Here is a 7514-nt window from a genome sequence, read left to right as displayed (position 1 = left end):
AAAGGGCACTATCAAGGTAGTGTTTTCAAGAGCCTCTAGTGATTGGTCATTGCTTCAATATTAGGTGGTTAGATAAGTTGGATACAACTCTACTATGCATTGAGATCGCTTTAAGGACTAGCATTAAACAAGCTAGTTAAATGGAATGGAAAACCTCAAGAGGCTTTTTATGTCAAAAAAAGTTAGTTCTTGCAAGTCACATCTTCCCTAGATATATTTTTTAGAGCAAAAACTTCTCCAAAAGGGGAGAGTAATGTCAAGAAAAGTGTAGGCTAGGCTGAAGAGGATCACTATATGTAAACCCTCTATATCATGTGCATTCAAGGCCTAATTACCCCCCCCCCCCTTTTTGTGTAAATTTTTTATGAATAAAGTATACCCTTTTTCTATTCAATCTGTAAATATCCCCTTTATATTGTGCCCTTCTATATGTAAAGAATGTGTAAAAAAAGGATTTTAAAAATGCCTTCTATTGAACTCACATGTTAGGGTTACATATTTTAAAAAGGATTTGGTGGCTACTGAGGGGAAGGGGGGGAGTGGAGGGGGGTCACATTGTGTAAAGTCTCTATATCTCAGGCCTATTTTATAAGCCCCCTATCTGTGAACTTATCATGAATATAGCACACTCTTTCTCTATTCAATCGGTTAATACCCCCTTTAAATGGTACCTTTTTTAATGTAAAAAATGTGTGAAAAGGGATTTTAAAAATCCATACTGTTGAGCTCATGTGAGGGCAGCTAGGAGGTGATATGCCGTATTCTCATCTTGTAGATATTGGGGAGGCTTGAGAATGGATAGGACGTACAAGGGTTCTTTCAATTGCATTTTAAAAGCATGTGGCATTACAGAATCTACCAAGAAGGGAAAATAAACTCACTCATGACACAATTGTCTACAAAGAGTGATATTGTGTTAGTAGGGAGCACACTCTTGTGGACATGTTGAAAAGAGTGGAGCTCTAGCAAAAAATAATATATTCTTCAATGACTTCAGGTTCCTGGTATTTTGTCTCTTGAAGTGTGTTAATCACAAAATATGCACAATAGGGCCAAGGTGAGTTCTAGCAAAGCATAATATGTTCTTTGGGAGATTCAAGTTCTTGGTATTTTTCCTCTTCGAGTGTATTAATCACAAGATATGCAAAATAGGGCCAAGGTGAGCAAGCACTAAACTATTTTTAAATCATGAAGCATGGGGGAATCCTTCCAAATGTAGTGATATTTTAATGCACAATGCCAACAAATGTTAAGAAAAGTCTTGTTAAACTAGTCCACAAAGGTAGGGACATGAAAGAGGTTAAGCAATACAAACCTTTGACTGTGTTACACACCATCTAGAAGGTGATGGAAAAAGCTCTTACTTTGATGGTGGTCAGGAAATATGTCTCCAAGAAGAAAGTGCACAAGAGGTAGTATGGTTTTGTTCATGGTAGTTCAATTCAAGAGGCAATCCTCAATATAGTGCTAGCCCCATTGATTGGGCTTCAGACCAAAAAGAGCATTATCTTATGTTGAGTATGGAATTGGAAAAGGCACCTCCAAAATTTTAAACGTATCATGTGAGTTCACTGGGAAGGGTATTTTATTTGATAAAGTTTGAAAAAAGTTCACTGGGAAGGGTATTTTATTTGATAAAGTTTGAAAAAAGTTATAAGATTACATTTACAAGAGGGGGTTTTATACGGCACTTTGAAAAATGAAACTTGTAAGTTTCTTAAGGAAGAGGGATCATTCATTACCTCATAACATTTAAGTAAAGGGGTTTTATTAATACCCTTTGAATGCAGGTGATATGGATATTTTCTTATAGGTGCACCCCCTGAGCTTGGGAGTCCATTTTTCCTGTGATAGCTGAGATGGACTTTGGGTTGCAATTTTCAAAATGGTGAAAACTTTATTCAGAATGCTCATGTAGCAATACAAGTGAATGGTTATATTACCTCTCCTTTTCTCATTAAGAGATCAATGAGATAGGGTTGCCTCTTAGCACCACTATTGTTTGCTCTTGACATAGATGCCCTTCTCAGGAACTTGGACTTGCTCTTACAAAAAGGTACCAGGACTTTACCTTTACCAAATGGTGAAATTTTTGTCTCCCATAGATGATAGCCCGTAACATTGTGAACTGTGAAAAAGAAAGCATACATGCCTTGATGAGTGTGTACATGAGGACTTCTCTAATGTATCAAGCTCTAGAATTTCACACCACAAAATTGAGGTGCTTAGACTTAGTTTTGATCAGAGGGTGCTTGAGGAATGTGGGCTAAAAGAAATTGGAGCATGAATATTTTTTATCATAGTGATGGAGTGCTTGAGGAATGTGAGCTATAAGAAATCAGAGTAGTTAATGTAATAAGATATTTGGGGTGCCTTGTGGGGCTAGGGAGGATCATTAAAATTATTGTTCTATGTGGTTTTTGGAAAAACTAAAGGCCAAGGTGGATCTTAGATCTCAAATTAAATTAAGCATGGTAGGTAAGTTAGTTGTTCTCAAGCATGTGCGTTATGTCATGTCTGTTTATATTGCCTCATTGATCAAGTTTTCTTCTAATGAGTGGAGCAAGGTTCTAAAGGTTTTCAAGAACTACATGTGGACATGGGAAGACAAATAGGTTTGGGCATTTTCTCATGGGGATAGATATGTACAAGAAAGGTAGATGGTGGTTGGGATCTGCCTACCATTATGGACAAGGTCAAGCAATTACTGTGCAAATGGCTAAGCAAGCTAAAAGGGATTATCAACCATAGGCCTATATCATTAAATGTATGATTGAGAGAGCTCAAGTGGCTAGAAATTAGTGGCATGGTACATGCTAGCTGGAAAAGTTGATTGCGCCAGGAGGCGGTTGCAGGATCAGGGTGCCCAGTTTTGTCCACTCAGGCACCCTGTAAATAGTAAAAAAACAGGCATTTATTTACCTTTAGTGGCCAATCTCTCCTAGCTAACGAAGGAATTTCCTTTCAAGTTCTTTTGTTGGAACGCCACATGCAAAGTTGGGAATATAGTTGCATAATCTAATTAAGCATTATATAGTTAAAAGTCCTCATTTCCTTAGGTACAAGCTCAATGTATACACCATGTCCCAAATTTGGGCTTGTTCCATAAAATGCTAATATCTTTCACATATAAACTCATATGAGATTTCCACTTTGCATCTTAGATCTTCACATAATATAGAGCTTAACTCAGTGATTTTTTGAGAAATTTTTATGCTATTTGTCTATTTTCTTTAAATATTTCAAGTTCTTTAAAGTGTTATAATACATGCCATTTTTTGCACCCACAATAACTACCACTTAAAAATGCATAATCTTGTAGATCAAAAGAGTGGTAGATAGTGATACATTGGTAGAATGTGATGGTTAGTCAAAATTGCAAATCCAATGGTTTGATTTTTAATGATCTCTTTTCTAAAATTCTTACAGGCTATCAGAAGACCTGCAAATACTAATAATCTAATTAGTAAAATTACATTTTTGATGTAAATCATCTAAAACCTATAGGGACTAGTGTACTTGTATTGGTGCATCTATGGAAAAAAAATTACATCACTCTAAGTATGGAAAGATTATTTTTTTATTGTTTTATCATATTTTTGGTTAATTTTGATAAATTGGACTAATTTATATTAATTTAAGTTATATTGGGGTTAAATTTGAGTGTATGTGTATTTTCTATTAGTTTCTTGATCTCGTTTGAAGTACCTTCCCCCCCCCCCAAATTTATTGTCCAAGAATTGTCCCAGTCCAGCATAGACAAAACTAGACATCCTGATCTTGCAACAACCCCACTGGGGGGAGGATCAAGATCACAGGGTTCGTCTTTTTGAGAAATATGGTAGAAATCTGGAAGAAATTTTTGTCAAATGTACAATGGTGGGTTAATTTCAGAGGGGATTCTGCCTTGAGTCCAATTCTATGGTTATCTAAGGCATTCATGAAGGAAGAAAGTCCTATTGTTGAGTGGAACAAGACACTGGCTAAAAGACTTCATAATAAAGGAATCAGGAAATTTGGACACATATGGGACAATAACATAATGAACCAAAGAATTCCAGATAGTCCACAAAGTGTATTGAGTAGCAAAAAGATAGTTTTTATGCAAGAAGTGATTAACCATATAAGAGATGATTGGCCAAGATCTCCTTTAGCTCTCACTAATCCAAAGGTCAAAAAGTGGGGTATTGAACAACTGAGACTAGATAAGAGGATCAAATTAAGGAGAGCTTTTAATGTGTGGGCATGCTCTAATAGTCATGATATCTAAACTATCTAGAATGTTAGGAATCATAAGATTCATGGTGGAGGACCTTGTTATATTGAGTCTTCTAGAGCTTTTGCTAAGACTTTATTGAGGCAAGCCTGAAGTCTTTTGTTCGACGATGGGTAAACTCACTAGACAAAACATAGCTAAGTTGATATCTCCTCATGAAGCGTCATACTTTTCTTTTGAAGTATAAATAAATCATAAGTTTGCATTTTAAAAAAAGAATGAGACCACAAGTTGCCACAACAACACTACATTAGAGAAAAACCCCAACATAAGTAACTGAGACTCATGGTGCATCATCAACCTCAACAATACAAAATGACAAAGATATTCACATGTTTTATTTTTGAACAAAATAATGGCCATCTTCAACACTAGTATCAAAAGAGCTATTAGGGAAATGAAGGATGTTCACATTCTCATTTGTTTAATACATGCAAGGGAGGATTGTTTTGTTGAGTCCCCATTGCCATACTTTATGTTTGGATTTATTTTTTTCCACTCAGTTAAATAGGCAAAAATGCCTATGACTTGATGGATGATATTCAAATGGTAATAAATGTGTAACTTTCTACTTTAAAAAACATTTTCTAATTCATCTATTTATTTTCTTAAAAATGCTTATATTACTCACACACGTGAGGAGAGGGCATAGTACCCATGGGATCCCCCCTATCCCAAAAAGCAAGGGAAAGAGCATCATGTAGGGTACCCATAACAAGGGATATGACAACTGAACACCTTCCCAACTGGAATACAAGTGGATGATAATTCATCTATTTCAAATTGTCTATTGCAATGGTGTTTTTTATTACAAGGGTGTTTTTTATTGTGAAAAAAAGTTGGCAAAACTATCTCCCTGAGGTCTAGACCAGAGCATACGATATGCTTGTATAGAAAAACGACCATGACCTAATTTTGATGGCAATTTAGAACTTTAGGCATCCGTTTCAGATATTTTGGTAGGGTTTCTCAATCACATCTACAGGTATGGTTTGCATACATGGTCTCTTTTGGATCAGTGGGGTAGACTGGTGATGTTCTTTATGACCCAGAGGTGTACAACACAAAAGCAGATATGTTGTACTACGATAAGATATTTCTGAATCAAGTAAAGGTCAAAAGAAAAACTCGCTTTTCAAAAAAAAGTTATCTATGAGAGAGTGAGAGAGCATGTGTGTGTGGCACCAGGGATTTTTATGAGCGGGATTTAAATCCTTCTCACCCAAGTGTGAACAAGCCACTCAAACTTTGAGTCGGATTAAGCCTTTTCATTATAATTTGAGATAGCCTATTTCCTTTTATCACACTAAGCTAGCGGAAGTAATCCATATATACATATGTATATATATAGATATATATATATATATACATATATATACTATATAGATATTATATATATATATACATATATATACTATATATATATGTAGATATATGTATATATATACATATATATACTATAATATATATATATATGTAGATATATATATATATATATGTATATATATATATATGTATATATATATATGTATATATGTATATATATATATATATATATATATATATGCATGTGAAGCCAAGCACCTTTACATAAGGCTTCCTTTGAAGCTTTCAAAAATATCAAAGGCTTCACTGTGAAGCTTTACACCCAATTAATAGGATTCACTTGAAGCCTGGAAAGGCCTTGAAGCACAATTTTGCTTCAAAGTTAAGGCCTGACTGAGGGTATGTTTAAGAGTAGGCTCTGGTAATGTTGAAGTAAATAAATGATAACCAGTGCTGCAATATGTAGTACTCTCCTCTTGAGCAGTAATGGAGAGTTATTTATGTGATAGCATTTGAGAATCATTTATCAGGGACTTCTTAATCAAAGAACATATATGGAGCAGGCTAATAAAAGTATTTAGATCAATTTTATGGCCGCAAAGAAGAGTTAACACTCCTAAGAAAAAAGGAAAGCAAGATAAGAAAGCAAGACAAAACATTAGACAAGAAAGCAAGGCAAACTAGTAAAGAGTAGAAAAAAATAAAAGTCATGTACTACAAAGTATGGTACCACTAAAACTTTGAAAGAGGGAAGAAAATAACTTTTTTTTGTTTTTTTAAGTTAAAAAAAGACAAAAGAAAGGCAAACTAGTAAAGAGTAGAAAAAAAGAAAAAAGAGTAAAGCATCACCAAAACTTTGGAAGAAGGAAGAAAATTACTTTTTTTTTTGTTTTTATAAGTTAAAAGGAGACCATAAATGATAAGGGACTTCAATCTTATCATCGGCCATATTTTTTTGAACTAAAGACATAAAATCCTCATCCCAGTCATATCCTTCATAAGAAAAAAGGCAACATTATTGCAAAACTAAGGAGAAAATTCCATGAGCAGTGAATAAATGAGGATGAGCTTTGGAAGACCATAACTCCACACTATTAACAAACTTTGAAGAATCGTACGTATATATATACATATATATATATATATATACGTACATATATCTATATATATCTAGATATATATAGATATATGTATGTATATATATATATATATATATATATATATATATATGCATGTGAAGCCAAGCACCTTTACATAAGGCTTCCTTTGAAGCTTTCAAAAATATCAAAGGCTTCACTGTGAAGCTTTACACCCAATTAATAGGATTCATTTGAAGCCTGGAAAGGTCTTGAAGCACAATTTTGCTTCAAAGTTAAGGCCTGACTGAGGGTATGTTTAAGAGTAGGCTCTGGTAATGTTGAAGTAAATAAATGATAACCAGTGCTGCAATATGTAGTACTCTCCTCTTGAGCATCTCCTCTTGAGCAGTAATGGAGAGTTATTTATGTGATAGCATTTGAGAATCATTTATCAGGGACTTCTTAATCACATTATTACACAGGTTCATTATCATATAAATGAACGCGAGACATCGCATTATTCAAGTTCGGTCATGCACAGGTGTGCGAAATACAGAGGAGGTCATTGGCAGAACTTATTGACATAGAGCCTAAACCCCAAAAGGAGGTCATCAGCACATGTAGACGTTGTAGTCGGTGCTTCCCGTGGGGCAGGCCTTGGTCTCATCGGGGCCTCCGGGGTAGTAGCAGGAGCCGGAGTTGGCACTAGTGCACTGGACTGTGGGACAGTTGCCGTTGGTGGGAACCCCCGTCATGTCCCCATTGTAGCCCCCAATTTTGGAGACGTCGTAGTAGTCGTTGCCGCCACTGCCGGCTACTGTAATCTCGAATTG

At 35.2% G+C, this 7514-nt stretch overlaps 1 pseudogene; it reads right to left on the bottom strand.

Annotated features, from left to right (window-relative positions):
- Positions 1–7100: 7100 nt before the first annotated feature.
- The window catches only part of LOC147627237 (pathogenesis-related thaumatin-like protein 3.7), an 888-nt pseudogene continuing 474 nt past the window's right edge, over positions 7101–7514 (bottom strand).

This window comes from Cibotium barometz, chromosome 21 (genome assembly GCF_041138505.1).
Source record: "Cibotium barometz isolate CiBa-2024 chromosome 21, ASM4113850v1, whole genome shotgun sequence".
NCBI lineage: Eukaryota > Viridiplantae > Streptophyta > Polypodiopsida > Cyatheales > Cibotiaceae > Cibotium > Cibotium barometz.
This window is presented reverse-complemented; position numbering and strand designations above follow the sequence as displayed.